We start from the raw sequence: 20,000 nt of genomic DNA on the forward strand, positions 1-20,000 counted from the left end.
CCAGAGGGAGGTGATGAGGCCAGATTCTGGGCTGTGGCTCTGAGAGTGGAAGGCGGGGTCAATAAGAAGACCCTGGGCAGGGTTCACCCCCCGCCACCCGCGCCCCCAGGACACTGAAGCCTCCTCAGAGACAAGCTGCAGGACATGGGCAGAAAGCAAGGTCTTTGGAGCAAAGAGGGCCTCACTGAACCCAGGGGTCCAGAGCTGCAGGGGTAGTTGGGGTAGGGGGAAGGTGGGGCACTTTGTTCTCAGGAGCTGGCCAGGACCCTGGGAGGAGGTCAGCCAGGAAGAGAGGTCAAGGGATGGGACTGAGGAACAGTGACACTGAGGAGGTGGGTGTGGCCCAGGGCCAGAGCGGTTTGCTTTGCTTTGCTAGGCCCTCCTGGACCGTGGTGTGGACAAGAGGGACAAGACTGTGATGGGAGGGACAGGGGAGTCGGTGTCTGGAGGGCCTGGGGACCAGAAATCCGCAGGCACAGGGCCGTCCTGAGCGAGTCCTCTGGCCGAGGTCCTTGTCCACCTGCTGGGGAAGGACAGCCTGTCTCCCAAAGGCCAGTGGGGCTGCCAAGCCTCAAGGACAAAGGCAGGCGGGGCAGGGGAAGGAGCTTGTGGCTGGGAGCTTAATGGCCCCGAAAAAAAACCATAAAACTGGAGAATTATGGGAGACATAAACAGAGCTGTCAGGGATTAGCCCGGGGAAGAGATGCCAGTGGCTGAGCCGGGATCCTTGCGTGTGCATAAAAAAGACAGAAGTTATAAAAGGAGGGAGATTAAGAAGATGCTGCCTCCATGCTTGGGCTCCCTGGCCGATTCCTTTCTCACGCCCCGGTGGAGGCCCCAGCCGCACGTTGACCCCGGGGCCCCAGCCTGCATGGCCTGGTCAGGCCCAGGCAGGGCCCGCCCAGCAACACAGAGAAGGGGGAGGGGACAGGGGTGTGCGGGGTGGGGGGGGACGGGACTTGGCCCAGGCCGGAGGAGGGGCCCCCCGGAGCCAGGCCCAAGGACGGAGGCCTAGCGAGCTCTGACAATTTATGGACGCTCACACACCCTGCCTTCATTTTCGCTGTTCTGCTGATGTTATTAGCCAGGCACTAATGGGCTTAAATTTCACCTTAAACCATCCCCACTGTCCTCAGCAGATGACAAACGCTCAGCTCTCTCCAGCTCTGCGAAGCTGCCAGGCGGTCTCAGGCAGGCACCTTCCCCTCCTTCCTCACACGCCCTTCTGGCCCCCAAGGAGTGGCTCCCTGGGACCCCCCGGGCCTGGGGACACTTACAGGTCAGGGGAATTCCCCGGGGGTCTGTGGGAGCCACAGGGCAGCCAGGGTGCCACAAAGGGGAACTTTGGAGGAGATAGGATGACACGAGATGGGGAGGCAGGAGCTCAGGGGAGGAAGGAGGGTGGTCCAGTGGCCCCTCCCTGTGGGGCCTGGCAGGCCTGCTCCCCTCTGAGGGTCCCAGCCCAGGTATCATGAAAGATAGCTGCAGAGGGGACCTGTGGGACCCCAGGAATGACCTGCCATGTTCTTACAAGCCTTACGGAAATCGTATTTTGCTCAAGCTAACAAAAATAGCAGTGGCTTTACTTGGGGCTAGCATTGCCTTGCATCCACCACCCACAGCATCCAACACCCACCCACCCACCCACACATTCATTCATTCCACAGGCACACGGCCCACAACCCCCTGGCTTGCCTCACATCCATCAAAGGCCCCAATTAGCTGCTGGACCCAATGAGAGAGAACAAGTGGGTGATGTCTAAACTCCCGTTTGTTTGAGAAGACAAAATCTTTCCAGCGGTGGCTCTGAGGGCGGGAGGGGAAGTGACAAAGGAGCTCAGGGGATGGGGGGGTTGATACGTAGACCTGATGGCCCATCCAGTCCTCCACAGGGGCGTGCTGGCCTGAGAAGGAGGGACAGGAATAAAGACAGTGCCTCTGCAGAAGAAGGGCAAGGTCGGGCTGTTTGGGGGCTTGCCTGCGAATGTTTCCACGGCCACCGCCTGCCACTGCCTTTGTTTCCCAGTGAGGGGCAGATGCCCGGCTTCTCTGCCAGTAAAGCTGGCCTGGAGGGCGTAGGGCCCAGAGCCAGCCCCTTCCCATGGGAATCACAGTCCGCCCCCCACAACCCGCCAAGTCCCCAGCACCGGCCTCTCAGCACCATGCCCCAAGCTGTGCCCCAGCCCAGCCGACAGCAGTGCCAGGGAGACAGGCATGGCAGAGACGGGCCAGGGAGAGGCGAGGTGGCCCGCCCTGCGGCCCTGGAGGACTCAGCTCTGAGCCTCCCTGCTGCCTGGCCTCCTTGCCCTTGCTGGGACACAGACACTCGATCTGCCACCTCGGGTCTGACGGGTTCCGACACACCGGCTGTTATGAGGCACACTCTGGATGGCGGTATGTACAGGAGAGGTTTTGGGGACACAAGTGTGACGGGAGCGGCGAAGCCGAGGAGGGGCCGGTATTGGCAGGTGGCTGGGAGAATGGGCTCTGGGCGAGCCCCGTGGCTTGTCCCTCCTTCTCCCCCTGCAGTATTTGGAATCGGCTGTTGAGTCCCGAGGTGCCCTGTTCCTGACATTTCTAGAATCTCACCCGTCCTTTCCAGCTGCCCCCCAACCCCGTGCTTCTGGCTCCCCTTGTTGCTCTCAGGGAAACTGTCCTAGCTCCCTGGCCTCCCGTCCCCACCTTCAGCACTCCGTCGTCCATCCCTGCAGCCCAGGGAACGTAAAGCACATGTGTGCAATAGTGCCACTCACTCCCTTCCTTGCCCTCTGTGGCTCCCCATTGTCCCTGTCTGTGAGATGGTCCTGCCCGCACCTGTGGCTAGTCAGGCTCAGGGTGAGCGGAAGCGAAGGCACAGGCCCAGAGACAGCAGGGCACATGCTCTAGGGACGGTGTGTGGAGGCAGAGCAAGCTTTCAGGGACTCCCTGTAGGTTCCAAAAGTCTCCCTCGGGGGGATCTCTGGTGCCCACCGTCCTTGCTTGTGCCCAGGATCCTTGCCCTGAGTAGCAGACTTGGAGCCCGATGAGCTGAGTGGAAGTCTGAATGTTGTTGCTCACCAAGAAATGCCCTTGACCTCCAGGCCTTAATGGTGCTGTCTGCAAAATGGGGATGCTCTTAGGTTCCTTTGCACAGTTCCTCTTGGAATTAAAATGATGTGGCAAAGAAGAAGGCACTTTGATGCCCAGCCTGTGGAGGGCACCCAGGAAATATGGGATGTAAAATCCCAGTGCCTGGGTAGCAGCTTCTGCTCCAGAAAAATCACAGCCAAGCACAACACAGTGCTCCCTCCTGGGCCTTCCTACCCTGGCCAAAGCTGCCTCCAGGAACTGAGTTCAAAGCTTTCAGATCCTAGGCCTGACCTCACAGCCATGGACTGTAATTAATAGTATCCGACTTCCCATTATTGACCTCCTGTTACTGCTTCCGGCTTCTTATAAGCTGTGTGACTTTGGACAAGTGACCTTACCTCTCTGTGCTTCTGTTGCCTCATCTGGAAGAGGAGTTCAGATGTGTAGGCTGCTTCCTAAACCAGGGCCCTGCACACATGAGCACTGTGGTGGTGACAGAGCACTTTGATGGCTGTTTTCCCCTTGGGTCCCGTGAGGAAAGGAACAGAGGCCCAGAGAGGTGAGGTGATTCACCTGGGGTCACACAGAAAGTCAGTGTAGGGTCTCAGGGACTGGACGTTCTTTCCAAAGACTCACGAGGCTCTGGTCTGGAAAAATCCAGCCCCGGAGCAGGGTAGAACACAGGGCCCTTTCTGAGCCCTCTCTCCGTGGGCCTGGGGCTGGAGGGGCCTCTGGCCAAGTCTGCTCCACCCGACTGGCCAGCTAGAGAACACAGAGACGGCCGAGCCCGCTCTGGCCGCTGCCTGTTGGGTGCTGGGACCTCGTGTCTGCCCACCCGGGGAAGGCACCAGCTGCTCCTGGGGCCGGGGTGCTAGACCTGGGTTCCTGTCGCTCCAAGGAGCTCCCGCCACAGACACACACCCCCCCCACCCCACCCCACCAGCCCCACCTCCCAAGCCAGCTAGGACCAGTCAGGGATTTTCCTGAACTTTCCCTCTGTTATAAAAAATTATATAAATATTTACCCTTTAGAAATAACAGCTCACTTGTTGGGCTCTCCTCTGCCGGGCATGGTTTGGATGACCGTCCACTTTCTCAGTTAATTCTTACCCTCTGAGGGACTTGCTTTTCCTCCTGCTTCACCGACGAGGAAACTGAGGCACGGTGCGGGACTTGCCCACCGGGGCCCCACACAGCTCAGTGGCGTCAAAGCCAGGATTTGACCACAGACACTCCTGGGCCACCTGTGTCTCAGCCAAGCCCAGATCAGCCTATGGTTTCAAGTTGTAGAATATGCGTTGCCTTTGTTCTCATGACGGAAGGATGGGGTGGGAAGGGACTGGGACATTCCCCACCACTGCAGGTGGGAAGGGACTGGGACGTTCAGTGACACATGGCACCAGGAGTAGGCCGCAGGTTTATCACGAGCCAGTCCTGGCCTGTGTGTCCCCTGAGCCTGTGAGCCCAGAAGTGACAGTGCAGACTATATGGGGATTCCAGTTCGTATCCCACCACCTGGGGCCTCAGTTGCCCCACCTGTGAAATGGGGGCACGATCCCCATCGCACCCATTGCCCAGGGAGGGACGCAGGGATGCTGACTCCTCTTGGCAGTGGGGCCTCAGGCCACCCTACTGATGAGGCTGCGGTCATGTGACCATCTGGCCTATAATCCGACAGCTGGAACGAGCCTTGCCAGCCCGGAGCCCAAAACAAGGCTCTTTGCTCAGCCACCTCGGCTAGCCTAGGGGATGGAGATTAGCCATATAAGTTCTAAAATCTTCTTGTAGGAGTGATATGCTCATGGTTAAAAAAAAAAAAAAAAAATAGACTACCATCTCCTCTTTTATACATCTCTGCACACTTTCTTTCTTTTCTTTTCTTTTTTTTTTTTTTAAAGATTTTATTTATTTATTTGACAGACACAGATCACAAGTAGGCAGAGAGGCAGGCAGAGAGAGAGGCTCCCTGCTGAGCAGACAGCCCGACTCGGGGCTTGATCCCAGAACCCTGGAATCACAACCTGAGCCGAAGGCAGAGGCTTTAACCCACTGAGCCACCCAGGCACCCCTCTGCACCCTTTCTTCACTGTGCTCTGTTCCCCGACTTGAAGACTGTACCCTCTGTGCACGGAGCCCTTCCTTACTCTCCAGACTCCCCTCTGTGGAACTCCCCCAGTGTGTGTCCTTCATCCTCCTCATGTGAACACAGCAGGGGACCTCCAGGGTTTCACTGCTGCAAAGGACACCAAGGTCCTTGCCCTGGGAAGGAGGCTCCAGGCAGGCTGGGAGCAAGACCGCGGGGCCAGAGGGCACATGCAGTTTTCATCTGGGTCTGTGTGGCCAGAAACCTCTTGGGAGTGATAGTGCTGGCTTGCGCCCCACATCCCCTCTTTCCCCGCCCCCTGACTGGCCAGGTAGGCACAGTGAGCCTCATCCACACCTGCCCTGGGCCTAGGAAATCAATGTGTCTCTTTCCCATAAGGAAACCCTCAAAAGCCGTGTATGGCTGAGGGGCCCGGCCTGGAAAGATTGGGAGTCCAGTTACTGTGCAGGCCCTGCACTCCTGAGCACTGGTGTGACCTCAGGCGGTGAGTTTCAGCTTTTGGAGCTTCCAGAATGACTACACCCCCCCACCCCCATCTCCACTGGGGGGGGGCTGTCAGGAGGATGAGGTATGTAAATGCAAAGTGCTTATTGGGACAGGGCCTGGTACAAGAGGGAAGCCAGCAAGAACTGGGTGCTGTTTATTGTCAGTCTGGGGACCTTTGGGTCCCTGGGAAGGCAGCTGCTAGGGTCTGCCCCTGGGTTCAGTACTCAGATTGAGATCTGCGGTACCTTTGGAAGGGACCAGGGAACAGAAGAAGGCGTGGGGAACCTTCAATGGAAAGAGTGGGATCAGTTTATTCCGGCTTCCCACTGTACTGATGGTGACACCGAGGCCCAGGAAGCCCAGCCTGGAAGCGGTCACAAGCTTAGCAGCATGAAGCGGTCTTTCATTGGTTGTGTTGCTGTCTGGAAGCCAGTCCTAGGGGCTGCTCGTGCCCCTGCAGGGACTCAGCTCTGAGACAGGAGGCTCAGAGCTGCCGAACCAGAGCCTGATCCTAGGTCCTCAGGACAGGACAAGACCCGGAGCCCCTCAGCGACCCCAGCCTCCAGGACTCAGTGTCCGAGGGCTGAGTTCTCACTCCAGCTGGAGGAGCCCATGCTTCTTACAGATGCAGGATCCCAGCCTGCAGCCCTGGCCCCCCACATCAGAACCTGCCTCTTCCTAAGACGTGCACAGTGCTGTGTGAGAAACACCGGAACTCCCGCTGGGAAATGATGCACCTGCCACGGGGGACAGGACACAGTCTGGGGACAGACCTTAATTCTCAGTCCCAGAAGCCTCCCCAGCTCGGGGGGGGGTATCATCATCCCCTGTAAAGCCCTACGCACCAGAAGACGTGCTCTGTCTCATCCACACACATACAGAGTATGGCACTTGGCCCTCACCCCCCTTGGACAGTGCCAGTGGGGGCTGCGAGGTGCGAAGCTCAGCGGAGGCTACCGCGAGACGGGCTCCCGTCTCGCGGTAGCCTCCTAAGTCTGGTGGTATTAAGGTTTCAGCCAACGGACGTGTGGAGCCAGTCAGTGACTTGCCCAGGGCCAGCCAGCAGATGGAGTGCAGGAGTGGAATTTGAACCCAGAGCCGTGCGGCATCAGGGTCCTGGTGTTTTCTGTCAGGGTAGGTCCGGGGGAGAATATCACCTCTCTGCACCCCAGAGCCACAGGGCCGGCTGCCTGGGAGCCCTCCCAGTTGGTGGGGGCCTGGCCCTTGTGAGTCTGACCTCTCCCGGGAGCCAGAGAGGCCTGCCGCTCCTCGTGCGGAACCAACCAGGAAGGATTCTCCTAAACAACTTCCCAGAACGAGACAGCGCTGAGGTCAGACAAAGTTAGCTGTGAGCAGCTGGAAGAGGCTGTCTGCCCCGGATGGCGAGGAGCGGGGGAGTTCTGGTGGGGCCTGGTGAGGCCCGAGGCGGCTGGGCCTGGGCAGAGGGAACTCGGGGTGCGGGGTGCAGGCCAGCAGGCAGAAAGGCTTCTCTCTTCACCTTGGGAGAAACAGAATGCTGTTCAGAATGGCCAGCCGCCGGACTCGGACAGTTGCCCTCCCTCCCTTTTTACCCTTAAGCACCCGCATATTTCGCAACTGTGTGGAAGAGAGGGAGGGAAATCAGGCAGGAGGCAGCGGCCGCTGAAAACCAAAGGCAAATATTTTCCATCCTGAGGCAAGCAGGCTCAGGCCACCTCTGGCCCGGCCTCTGGGGCAGTGGCTGGTGGTTCACTTTCCCCAAAGGTCATCGCTTCTGGTCACCAGGCTACGTGTGTGGGGGTGGTGGGGAGCTGGTCAGGATTCCCCCCACAACCCAGGGATTGCTGGGGGCAGGAGACCATCTGTCCAAGCTTTGCCCAGAAATGAAAGTTCCCTTCCTGGCAAGGGGGGGGCGGCCAAGGTAGTGGGGGAGGGGGAGGGCAGTGGTAGCCAGGAGGACAAGATAGTCCCATGGTCCCAGCTGTTCATCTGGTTGGGGTCCCCCACTCCGCAGCCAGTCTTGGGGCAGAGACGCTTTTCATATCAAAATAGGGGCTGTTAGTGTATTTTGGGGGGCAGGGGGCTATAAGCTATAACCCCTCAGAGCCACCAGGCCCTAAATGAATTTGTAACTTCTTCACCACAACAGCTGTGCGCATGTGCGCATTGGAAGAGCGGTGGTACGTGTTGTGTGAGATTTCTGTTTGGGCTACAGATCAGTACGGGAGGCCCATGTGTGGACTCCAGGCCTCCCTTACAATATGCAGTCTCAGGGGCGCCTGGGTGGCTCAGTGGGTTAAAGCCTCTGCCTTCAGCTCAGGTCATGATCCCAGGGTCCTGGAATCGAGCCCCACATCGAGCTCTCTGCTCAGCAGGGAGCCTGCTTCCCCCCCACCCCTACTTGTGATCTCTGCCTGTCAAATAAATAATTAAAATCTTAAAAAAAAATAAAATATGCAGCCTCAGGAGCCAGACCCCCACCCGGGGTCCCTCAGCAGGGGGCCTGGCAGGTGACTGGATTTGCAGGAGGAATTGGGTGGGGGAAGTTGGTGGTGGTGGGCACCGTGACTTCTCTCCCCGGTTCCCCCACCATACCAACTCCCTGCCCTTTTCTTTCTCCTGAGAAAACCAGTTTTCTGAAATTTCCGAAGGAGCAAACCAGGACCTCATTATCTCATGCCCTCAAGCCCCTGGGCACCTCCCTCATGCCCAGCTGCCGGGAAGCAAAGCAAACAAGCTGGAGGCCCTACCCACAGGCCCAGCAGGAAGGGGGGGGACTGCAAAGGGCCCCCAGAATGGCCCCTTCCCCCGCTCTGGAGCTGTTTCCACGGCTGTGAATTGAGAGAGGTGACGTCACCTCCTAGAAGGGCAATTTGAGGGTTAGAAGTAAAATCTATCAAGGCACCTTGGCCATAGGAGGGGGCCAGCCAGCATGCTGTCTGCTGTTGCTGCTGTTACACCCCATCAGATGGTCTGAGGTTACCGAGAACTTTCTAGATCGGATGGTGGCCCCAGGCTCAGTACGTAGGCTGGCGGGGGGGGGGGGGGTGTTAGAGAGAATCCTGTGGAGAACCCGAAGTCTGCCCTGCCAGGCCCTGCGTGTGCTAAGGGGTCCTCTCTCTCCTGCCTCCTAGACCTGCCTCACCTCCAGGGCCGGCTGGGGCCCCCAGCTCCAGCTCCTGGCTCAGAGGTGTCATTAGATAAACCCCGTGGCACCTGCTGTCCTCACATCTATAGTCCGCACACATCTTCACCCCCCCCCCCAGCCCCAGCCTGCTCCCCTTCTTACCATCATCCCAGCCAGAGGCGGCTCCCTTGGGGTGGGGGCCCGGCCCTCCCCCACACTCTAGCTAAGCTGGGGAGAGAAATCCGGCTTGGATTCCCAAATACGCTGTGTTCTTTCCTGCCACTAAGCCAGACGGCTCCTTGCGGCTGGAATGCCCTTCTCCCTCCTCAGCCCACCAGTTCCTCCATAGTTTTCCCCTGTATTTTGCAGCCGCTTGTCTTTTACCCCACCTCATTCAGCAGGGGGGTCCTCAGGGGGCCCTGTGCCTGTGGGTCTCCAGGATTGGGCGTGAACAGAGTCTGGAAAATGTCAAGTGACTGATCCAGTCAAAGCCTGGAGGGGGTTTCTGAGCTCAGCCAGTTACTCTGCTGCCCCCTCCTTTGGGGGTAAGGACAGGCTGGGGTTTGGGTGGGTGGCCTTTTGGAAACCAAGGTAATGGGAATGGACATGAACTTCCTGCTACCTTATTCCCCCTGGAAGGGGGGTTGGGTTGGGGGGTCAGGGCTGCTGGGCGCGAAGGGGAAGGGAATGGGGGCGAGGGGGGCCCTTAAGGAGGCCAAGGCCGAGAGGAGGGAGACAAGGCTGGGGAAAGAGCCCGCCGCCCGCCCCCCCCCCGTGCGCCTTTGGCACGGGCATGGGCGGGGTCCGCCTTGAAGTTGGTGTGCAAGCCCGCTGCTGTTTAAATGGTGTGTTTGTTTGGAGTGGCTCGGGGAGGAGGCCGAGATGGGGGAGGCAGCGCCCCACTTGGCGCCGCCGCCGCCGGAGGGCCGGTGTGTTAGAAGCTCCAGCTTTGTCGATGACTGAAGGGTGGGCGTTGAGGAGTGAAGGGCGAAAAGCAAAGGGGGGCTCGGCTCCCCGGCCTGGCCGCCCCCTGTTTTGCGGAGGGAGCGCCGGAGCCGCCTCTCGCAGTCACGGCGAGCAGGGAGGGAGGCGAGGGGACGATAGCGCCGGGCTCCCCGCCCCCACCCCACCCGGTTCCAATATTTCGCAGAAAGGCACGCGGCTCCTAATCGGTCCTTTCCAGGCTGAGATTTAGCCGCGCGATGCCCGCGCAGGGGCGGGGGCCGCGGGCCGGGGGAGGCGCTCAGAGGCCGGAGCCGCCGAGCGAGGTGAGGAGCCCGCGTCCTCGGCTGGTGGAGCGGGCGGGCGGGCGCGCAAACCCGAGAGGCAGATATAGAAAGGGGGGCAGGTTAAAAATAACCCTCTCCGGCTGGGAAGCTCGCGCGCGCTCTCTCGCCTCGTTCGGTGCCAGAGGACTCCAGGGGAGGTGGCGTTGGGGAGGGCAGCGCGGGATTCCCCCTCCTCCGCGGGGCGGGGTGCCCGCCTGCGCGCCGCGGCTGCACGTGTGCGGGGCCGCGCGCCCCGGCCCCCTGCATCCGGCCGGGGGGCGCCCCCTGCCCAGGCCCGGGCGCAGCTGGCAGCGGCCCCCGCCCGCAGCCCCGCGCGGCTGGAGGGAAGCGCTCCATTATTCATTATTTACGAGCGTTAATAGGTTTGAGGCACGGAGGGTGGGGGGCGAGGGCGCCGTGGGGACCGCGGCCTTAGGGGAAGGGGTGGGGAGGGAGGGAGCAGGGCGGAGGCGGGGCTGCGGCGCGGGCCGCGGGCAAGAGGTCGCCGCCTCGGCCCCGGCGTTCGGGCGCACCTCCACCCGCCGCCTGCTAGCAGCCGGGTACCGGGGCTGCGCCGGGCGCCGGGAGGCAAGTGCGGCCCTTTGATTGTGCCCCTCGGCCTCTGTCCTCCGCGTCCTCGCCCTTTCGGAGCCGTGGGGAGGCTCGTACGCCCCGCCCTGCGCGCCCCTCGCGGCCGCCGCCGCGTCCCCGACGCAGCCCGGACCTCATTTATCATCATCTTTGGTCAAGTGGAGTGTGCAAGGAACAGCTGCTTCACTCGGCTGACTTCCGAGGGCGGATACAGCGGGAATCAGGGAGATGAATGATGGGGGCTGGGGGGGCAGAGCCCCCCGGGGTCCCAGCGCAGGCAGGAGGGAGGCGCGGAGAGTCCAGCGCCGCCTCCGCCTCGTGGCGAGCGTAGCGCCCCCTTCCTGTCTCTCCCGGCGCCTCCAATTACCGCGGATCGCGGGCGCGGGGGCGGGGGGCGCCCCGGGAGGGGGCCGGGCACAGAGAGGCACCCCTCGCGGGCGGAGGACGGGCGGGCGCGCCGCTGGCGGAGCCGGAGGTCGCCGTGACCTTGCTGGGGTCAGCGGGTTGGGCTGCGGAGGAGGCGGCGCGGCGTCTTTGGTGGCGCTTTCCGGATTGGCGCAGAGGCCGGGAGAGCGGGCGGGGGCGAGCAGGGGGTGTGAGGGGGGAACACAAATAGAAGGTGAAATTTTACCTGCCCCTGAGGGAGTCCTGCGGATTTTCTCCCGGCAGCAGCAGGCGCTCTGCCTTTGTCTTACACGGCTGAAACATCTGTTGCAGAGGGGCGGCGAGGCCGCAAACAACCCCCACACACCCCGCGCGGCTCCCCGGTCCCCAGCTCTGCCCTAGCCGGGCTCCCGGACTCCGGCACCTCGTTAACCCTGCTCGCGCTGGGACGCCCGCCCGGCAGCCCCCTGCCGCAGTACGCGCCTCCCCGCCTGGGACCCCCTAACCTCCGGCTTCGGAGGAGCTTCTCGCGGGGGTGCCTAGCGGCCCTCCCCCAACATTCAGTGGCCACGTAGTATCCATCGGGGGGCGGTGGCGGAAAGGGTTAATGGCCTAGTCGCAGACCCTAATTGTCAGACCTGGGCCCCGCTTCGTTTCAATTACCCTAAGTAGAGACTGAATGCGCAATTAACGAAGTCAGCTTGCCAACTGGAAAGCCGTCCCCGCTTTCACATTGAGCAGAATACTCCACCAGCTGACTTGGACTAAGCAATTTCCTCCTCTCTCCCTTTCTCTCTCTCTCTCCCAACCCCCTCCCTCTTTTTCTCTCTCCTTAATAATAAAATTATACCAAGCAGTTTGCGGTGTGGCAGGCGGCCAGAAAAGCGTTTCTTTAAACGCCGCCGTCTCACAATTAGGCAGCAAGAGGATTTGACACGCCGTGGCGGCCTGACAGGCGGCTTCCTCCCCTGGGGGCTGGGGGGAGGGGGGACGCCAATTCCCCCGCGCCCCCAGGTGGAACGGGACTGGGAGGGGCTGGCTTGCTGAGCCTCCCCGACGTGAGGGTGCTGCCCAGAGTGGGTGTCAAAGGCAGGGAAGGGAGGGCTTGTTCCCACCCAGGCTGGGGAAGGAGGGGGACATTCTCCAGAAAGCTGGGGTGTCCAACAGGAGAACCTTGACCTCTCCCTTGTTTTGGCTTCCAGCTCCAGAGTTCATTTTCTGGTGCACCAAGGGGCCCAGAGCTGTAGAGGGATCTTAGACCTGCTGGATATCCTGGACAAGTCACCGTCCCTCTCTGGGCTTTGGTTAATCTCTCCAAAACGAGGGAGGAAGTTTGACCTAGAATATGCTCTGTAGAAAGTGGCTTCTGGTGGCTCACTGCTGCTGCCAGCTGGTCTTGTGGGCAGGAGCCAGAGGGAGAGGTAGGCAGCACGAGGTCAAGAAACCCCTCTCCAGCCTGGGCTGCAGACCAGTGGCCCCAAAGGCACATGGGAGAGTACCAGCCCCCCAGCAGCCACATTGGCAGGTAACAAATCAGGATGACTTTGACTTTGCAGGATTGCCAGGGATTGGTGCCGTGAGAACGGGGTGGGGGCGGGGGGGGGGGAGATCTGACTATTGGCAGCTGGCCCCCCCGAAGTGGGGGAGGGGAGATAAGTGCAGGTCTCCCACTTGCTCTCTTCTGCCTCCAGCCTCATTGGGCTGCTCCTTCCATCTGGTGGGCCCTCACCCTTCCTCACTTAATTACACCCTCCTGCCAGCCTCCCCTGATCACCTCTACCCCAACCTTGCACCCTCCTGGGTGTTTGTCTGCCTTGGTAGGACAGGGGCCCTGCTGCTTTTTCCTCTGTATCTTCAGCCCCCAACTCCACCCCACCCCATCTGATTGTAAGCTGTATAGAAATGGGCTTGGTGAGGGAGTGGCTGTGACTCGGGGTGTGGACGACAGAGCAGAAGCCAGGGCTTTCCTTCCTGATTGGCTACTGCATCAGTCCTGGCTGGTCTTCAGGCCTCTCTTTGGGCAGCATCCCTTAGAGCTGTGAGGAGGTTAAATCATGCACCCAGGCTAGCGCTGAACCCCTCACCCATCCCATCTGCCCAGCCATCTGGGCAATATTTAACTGGCAGCTAGCCTGGACAGTTTCTGCACTTAGGGTGTAGGACCAAACAGATGAAGAAGCCCCTGCCCTCATCAGGCTACATTCTGCCGAGGGCGGTGCATGTAAAGCAGCTCATTATGCCATTAATTATGTAATTACCACTGTGATAAGTGCCACCAAGGATCCCTGCAGGGACCCAGCAAAGGGAAGGGGGGATCAGCAGGGCCTCATCTGGCACCTGGGGTGGAATGGCCCGAAGGCAGGCCTCCTGCCTTCCAGCCTTTGCAGCTCCCCCACCGCTGAGCACCTCTGAACTTGACCTTCCCTGAAGGGCCCCGAGCTGCTCAGGCCCCACTTCCTCCCTGAGCCCGGCCTGGGAGCTCAACCTGCAGCTCCACTCCCCGCTTCCCTGGTCTCGGGACTTCTCCCAGGGCCCAGGGAAGGTTCTGGCTGCTCCCACTGTTGTCATTCCTTCACACTGAACGCCTGCCTGCGCCCTGGCCACCTGCTAGGTGCCCAGACTCTGCTCCCGACCAGGCCCTGGCTCTGTCCTTGCAAAGGTCTGTGCGGACCAGTTACGCTGGCATTCGACACCCCGGAGCTTGTCATGAGTGGCAGCCCTCAGACGGGCCCTCTTCAACTCTGGGGTGTTAAACTTTTTACTTGGTCAGTAACATTTATTAAAATGAGAGACTTCCCTTCTTATTTAAACAAAACAAAACAGATCTCCGAAACTGGAGCCCTTGTTCCCACGAGGCAGCAGCAGTTGGCCCCAGTTCAGCAGGGCACCCCTCGATTTATTTGGGACCTGGGACCCTCCCTGTGTCTCCATCCCCACCTGCTGGCTTCACCCAGGTGCATTGCCTGCCAGGCCCAAATGAATGAGTGGTTGTGGCCATAAGCCCCCCATGCCCACCCTGTTGCTCTCTTCTCTGCCATCGACGGTTGGTTCTGCATATTTCCATAGGATTAATGTGACATGGACACGTTATTCATTCAATACATATTTCTTGTGCAGAGATATGGGGATAGAGCTGTGAATAAAACGGGCCAAAACACCTGCTCTCGGGGAACCGTATCTAAAGGAGAGACCAGCTGTAAAGCCAGCCACGTGGCTTATGACAAGGAGAGGAACACTTGATAGAAGAGCAAGGGGACTCTTCCAGGCACAGTGGTCAGAGTGGGGTCCCTGGGAAGGTGACATGAGCAAAAGTCTTGTTGGAGCCCAGGGAGTGAGGCGCGCATAGATCAGAACGGCCTTCATCTTCCCAGCTCAGGAAGTAGCCAGACAAGCTAGTAGCTGATGAGACCACTTCTCCAGGGAAGTCAGGGTCCCTCGGGGCCTGCGGGGTGTCCCTCAAGGACAGGCTGGGGTGAGGGGTTGGGCTCTCTCTCACCTTTGCCTGCCCTCAGAGCTGTCAGATACGCAGATCCCGTCTCCTCCACATTGCGTGGCTGTCCGCAAGGCCAGGAGCATCTGGGGGCTTGGTGGTGGGCATCTCGAACAGACCTGGAGGCCTCCCCGCCCTGCCTTGTGGGTCCCCTCAGACGCCCACAGCAGCCTCTGAATCAGTGCGTTGATTTGCTGACCCTGGGGTCCCTGAATGGGTGGGCAACCAGACCCTAGCCCTCCTAGGAGTCAGGACGCTGCCCCCTGCCAACTCGGTCCCCTTTTGTGCTCATTTTGACAGCGAGGGGGAGAGGTGGTGATTTCTTTTTTGTTGAATGGTGAATAAAATGATCTAAAAACAATTACTGTCAGTAAGAGACTGGTAAGTACTGAGCTAATAGGCCAGTCTCCCCCCTGCTCTGGTCTGGGCTGGGGGGCCGGGTTCTGGAAGGCCAACAGTGCAGCTGCTGCTGAATCCCGTCCTGCTGTCCTGTTACCCCACAATTCCCAGCGGGGGACAGCTGCCTGGCCACCCAGACCACGAGGCCAGGTCCGGGGGCCCGTTGACCGCTGCACCTTGAAACCGGATGTGGGGCACTGGGGTGTGGCTGTGGAGTGGCCCTCAGCTTTAGAAGTCAGCCTTCTGGGGAGACCTGGGTCCTGCCAGGTCTGGGCTGTGGGACTCCCACAGGTTACTCCTCCTGGAAATGGTGTTGTGGCTTCCTAACTGGGCCTGGCACTTCCAGAAACTAGCACAGTCCACACAGTCCACACTCCACACACCCTGCAATGCCCCAGGGGCACCCTCCTGGAGGTTAGACCCTGAGGACGGGATCTTCATGGGCGTTAGGAGTGTCTCAGAGGCCTCTGCAGCTGGGGCCTTGGAGGAGACCGCATTGGTGGGCTTCAAGGCAAGGCTTTCCAAACGTCTGGGAAGTCCAGAAGCCTCTGTTCCCTGTTGAGACTTCCTCCAAAGAGCCCTGAGATCCTGCCTCGCCTGGGGTTCCTAGCCTCAGAGACGGAGGCTGGCTGGGGGCTTGCCCCACATCTGGAGAGAGGCAAGGCAGTCTTCCCAAGGCTTGCCCTTCTTCCCTGTAACTTGCCACTGGGTATTCAGGACCTGAGCCCCCAGGCTCTCCCACCCGAGGAGGCCCTGCTGGGGTGTATGCTGACCCCCATGGGGTTCTCCCATGGAGCTTGCATGGGTGCCCATGAATGAGGAGCGGTGCGTGTCAAGTGTGTTGGGGGTGCTGCCCATATGGGGTGGTCTTCAGTGGCCCTCCTTTGAGGTGGGAGCTGCCTTGTTCTCTGGGATTCTTTATCCCCCAGGATGGTCCCCTTTTGCCCTAGTAGGCTTGGGTCCCTTCCTCCCCACCAGCCCCGGGGGGCCAAGGACCCTAACCCTTCCCTAGGGCCTGCAAGGACTGAGTTGTTTGTCTTGTGGATTTCTTGGAAGCTCATCCCTTCCCCTATTCAAGCCCGGCCCTTAGGATTCAAAGTAGACCCCACAGGACAGCAGGAAAGCTGGCTAGTGATTTATCATTTTAATCGGGGTTTCCTACTTAGTATTCAGCACTCACCACGGAGGGATGGGGAGGCCCAGGGTGGTCCCACCTTCTTCACTCCTCGCTGGACACCCCCTGCCCCATCCCCTGCCTCCTGACCTGGGTAACTTTCTCCTTCTTCCTAGTTCCCAGGCCTTGAGTGGGTTGGGTTGTCACATTTTCCCCTGCAGCTACAAATCAAGAAACCGGGTCATAAAACAACCTTGGGTAAGTGGGTGGGATGGAACCAGCAGCTTCACAGCTGCTGCTGGAGAACGGAAAGCTTCCTTTTCTCTTCATCTCTGTCTCCCACCAGCCCTCTCCCTCAGGGAGACTTCCAGTCACAGCCTCCCAGCTGGGCTCCACTGGGTCCCCGTGGGAGCTGTGGCAGCTCTCATCCACCCTGCCCGGGGTACTGGAGGGGCTGTGGGCCCAGGGACCTCTCTCTGAGGCTGCCCAGGGACACCAGTTACCTGGGTGACAGCAGGCAGCCAGTGACCACCACTGCTCATGAGTGGACTTCCCTGTGGGGTCTGGCTCCCTGAATAAGTGCGGGGGGGGGGGGGGCTGGCCTGGCCTTCAGGTCCTCAGGGGCTGCAGAGGGCCCCTCTGCCCTCCCCTTCCAGCACCTTCTTGCTGCCATGCTCCAAGATGCTTTTTTTTTTTTTTTAAGATTTTATTTATTTGACAGAGAGAGATCACAAGTAGGCAGAGAGGCAGGCAGAGAGAGGACGAAGCAGGCTCCCTGCTGAGCAGAGAGCCCAATGCAGGCTCCATCCCAGGACCCTGAGATCATGACCTGAGCCTAAGGCAGAGGCCTTAACCCACTGAGACACCCAGGCGCCCCTCCAAGATGCTTTCTTGTAGGTGGGAGTTCTTGGTGTGGGGTCCGGGGAAGGGAACGTGCACTCTGGGTCTGGTTATCTGGCAAAAGGAACTGCACTGTGGGTAGGCTCAAAGGTCGGTCTTTTGCTCTCTGAACCTCATCTTTTTTCCCTGGAAGAGCAGAACAAAGTGTTACTGAGCAGACCTGCACAGAGTAAGCACTCTGGCCAATGCCAAGGATGCCCCTGCCACCCCTACCTCCAGTGCCTTTGACTCGAGGGCAGAGGGCTGGGCACGGTATGTTCCCGCCCCCCACTTCCTGCCTTATGGGGGGAACGGCAGTGAGCATCAGTCGGTAGCCCGGGGTCTGCTCTACTCCCTAGGTCCAGGGGCCTGGGACGACTGCCCTTCAGGAGTCCTCATAAGGGACTTGTGTCCTAAGCACTGTTTATCAGGTGCCTAGAGGATGCTCAAGGCTGACTTCCTCCCTCCCCCCAAGAACTTCAGAGATCAGCCCTTGTGCGGACCCAGTGTCCACAAGAAGTGGACACGGGAAGCAAGGATCGGGAGGTGGACTGGACCCGAAGGAGCCCCGAGAGGATGTGTTAGAGGGTGTCCTCCCTGGGCCCCACACCTTCTCCCTCCAGCTGAACCCACTAAGGCCAAACCCCCGGGTCTGTCCGCGCTCTGCCCCCTCCCCTGCCCAGGTTCAGAGGTCACCATCTCTGCCAAAGGGGCCCCCTCCTGCTGCTGCCCACCTCTGTCTGCTGCCTCCCTCTCTCCCCCTTCCTTGTCCTGTCCTAGTGCTCTTGAAAAGTAATCATAATCATAATAATTAATAACAACAGAGCCTGTGGCAGGCCTGAGGCAGCTCTTAAAGAGGCAGCGCCCCATTTTCTCCTGGCAGAGCTGGTGGGCCTCATTGGCTCTGGGAGCCCAGCTTTGATGCCATGCCTTTGTTCCCGCACCCCCCCCCACCGCCTCCCGCCCCCCCCCCCCCCGAGGTTGGAGGGTGGTGTTGGGGTGAGCATTTTTGCCTGCATTCTCCATCAGGCACTGGGCTTCTCGTATTTTAATTGAACTGTCTTCTCTTAGAGATAGATGCTTCCTCCGCACCCAGCTGCTCGGGTGTATTGGGAAACCCGCCTTTAATACAGCTCGGCTAAATTAAAAGACACAGCAGCTGGACTGATTAAAGCCGGGGAGGGGGTGCAGGCGGCGGGAGAAGGACGATACTGGTCATAGCACTCTCTTTTTAAGTAATGTTTCTGGTAATGCATTTTGGAGAATGTGAAGAAAAATAAAAAATAAAACATGAAAAAAGCCGGAGAAATGTTAATGATATCCACAGGACACTCAGCAGGAAATGGGAGCGATCTGGGACTAATAAAAGCCGAAATGTAATTTGTGCAGATATACGAGGCTCCCGTCTCCAGAGCAGGGGGCCTGGGTGGGCGCATTCCGGGCTCATAAACACGGGCTGGGGACGGAGGCGGGGCGCGCAGTGCAGTGGCCCCTAGAGCAGGCTCTGCTGGCCAGGGGCTGCTGCCAGGCGGTGACACCCCCAAAAAAGTGACTTCCCCTGCCAGCCTCGTTGTGCGCCCACTCATTTCCTCTGCCCAAGGGTGAGAGGGGGCCTGCCGGCACCTTTGTCCGCAGAGCTGCCTCCCTGGCTGAGCCACGGAGCCAGAACCAAGTGCCGCCTCCCGCTCCTCTGGGCTGAGGCGGCATCACCACGGCAGGCACCTCACGTCACGTTGGATCCACGCCACCAGGGATGGGACTGAAGTGGGTCAGAAGGGCGGGCACGTTTTTCCTTGCTGGGGATGCCTGTGAAAACCCCGGGGACAGGCAGGAGGGAAGGCCGCCGGGCGGTGTTCATTCATCGTGGGGACTGGTGGACAGGGGCTCACCTTGTGGGACACGGGTCCCCTCTCACAGCAGCCCCAGGCACATCTAGCCCTGAGTCAGGGTCAGCTGACTGCCCAGGTCAGGGGAGGTGGGCCTGGGCTGTGCTAACAGGGCTCCTGGGGGCTTCTGGCTCCCCAGACACTCCCTGCTCAGCTGGATGGAGCCCCTCCCCGTCCCCCTCCTTGGTCAGTCCCAGCACTGCGAAAGGCTCTAAGTGGGATCCAGGCAGAGAATAGAGGAGGGAGCCCCCCATCCCCTCACTCCACATCTCTGTCCTCTTTCTCATGTCTGTGTGTCCGTGTGCCCTCGGTGCCTCTTTATTCCTTTCTGGTCCCTCCTGTAACCCTGGAATCTTGTGGCCTGAAGCAGACCACCCCTTCCTCTGTCGCTGTTGGGAATGGCTGAGAACTGGACCGTCCCCCGTACCCTCTGGGGGACCCGGGCCTCTCTTTCCGCCTCTTGGCTCCACGACCAGCGGCATGGTTGTGGGTAAATCCTGATCCCCCTGGGCCTCTGGCTGAGTGCCAGACTCCTCCATGCAGTATCTCCTGAGCCTGCAACATTCCTTGCTCCCCCCACCTCCCTCCTCCAAGGGCCTTCTGGGACGATCTGGCCTCCGGTCAGGGGCATCTTTAGCCTGGGCGCTGCAGGCCAGCCTGTTGTGTGAATCTAGTTGCTCTGCCCTGAATCACCCCCCCCTTCTTCGGGGTCATTTCCTGGTCCAAGATCCTGCTTTGGGACTACTTAGACCTCACCAGGGGCCTGAGCCCCTGAAATCATAAACAGATGGGCTCTTGGCCTGGCATGCCTGGGTGCTGACCCTGTGGAGCTGGAGACGGGAGGGGCCAACTAGGAGAGCCGGGGCGGCCTCATGCCCAGCTGTGGGGTGCTTCTCTGTGGCCAAGGGACTGCGGCTCTGTCCCCCATTAGCATGCACGCCCTCACTCTGGGCCACGTAATCTGTTTACGCACCTATGATATCAAAAACAGAAGGCAGGTGCTGCTGTCCTGCGTTACTGGGAGTCGGAGAAGGGGGACGTTTATGCCTACAATGGCTCCACAGTCCCTAATCGACGTCTGCTAGGAGGAACAGACAGATTCCAGATGGCATGGCAGTGATAGAGAGGTGTGTGTATGTGTGTGTGTGTGTGTGTGTGTGTACGCGCACGGTCTCTGCCGGTCTTGGTGAGTGGCTTCCCTGGGTAGGGGCGACCCTTCCTTGG

The 20,000-nt window shown here is 59.8% G+C and overlaps 1 protein-coding gene across 2 annotated transcripts in view; it reads left to right on the forward strand.

The window, feature by feature from the left end:
* RAI1 (retinoic acid induced 1) overlaps positions 1-20,000 on the forward strand; it is a 118,699-nt gene that overhangs the window by 82,436 nt on the left and 16,263 nt on the right. Inside the window, exon 1 of one of the 2 annotated variants that reach the window (XM_047707860.1) lies at positions 9,958-10,033. The exons of the other annotated variant lie outside the window; for it this stretch is intronic. The gene's annotated coding sequence lies outside the window, so the exon portion shown is untranslated. Of the gene's footprint in view, positions 1-9,957; positions 10,034-20,000 lie in introns of those variants that run through there. 2 annotated transcript variants of the gene reach the window in all.

This window comes from Lutra lutra, chromosome 16 (assembly GCF_902655055.1).
Source record: "Lutra lutra chromosome 16, mLutLut1.2, whole genome shotgun sequence".
Classification (NCBI taxonomy): domain Eukaryota; kingdom Metazoa; phylum Chordata; class Mammalia; order Carnivora; family Mustelidae; genus Lutra; species Lutra lutra.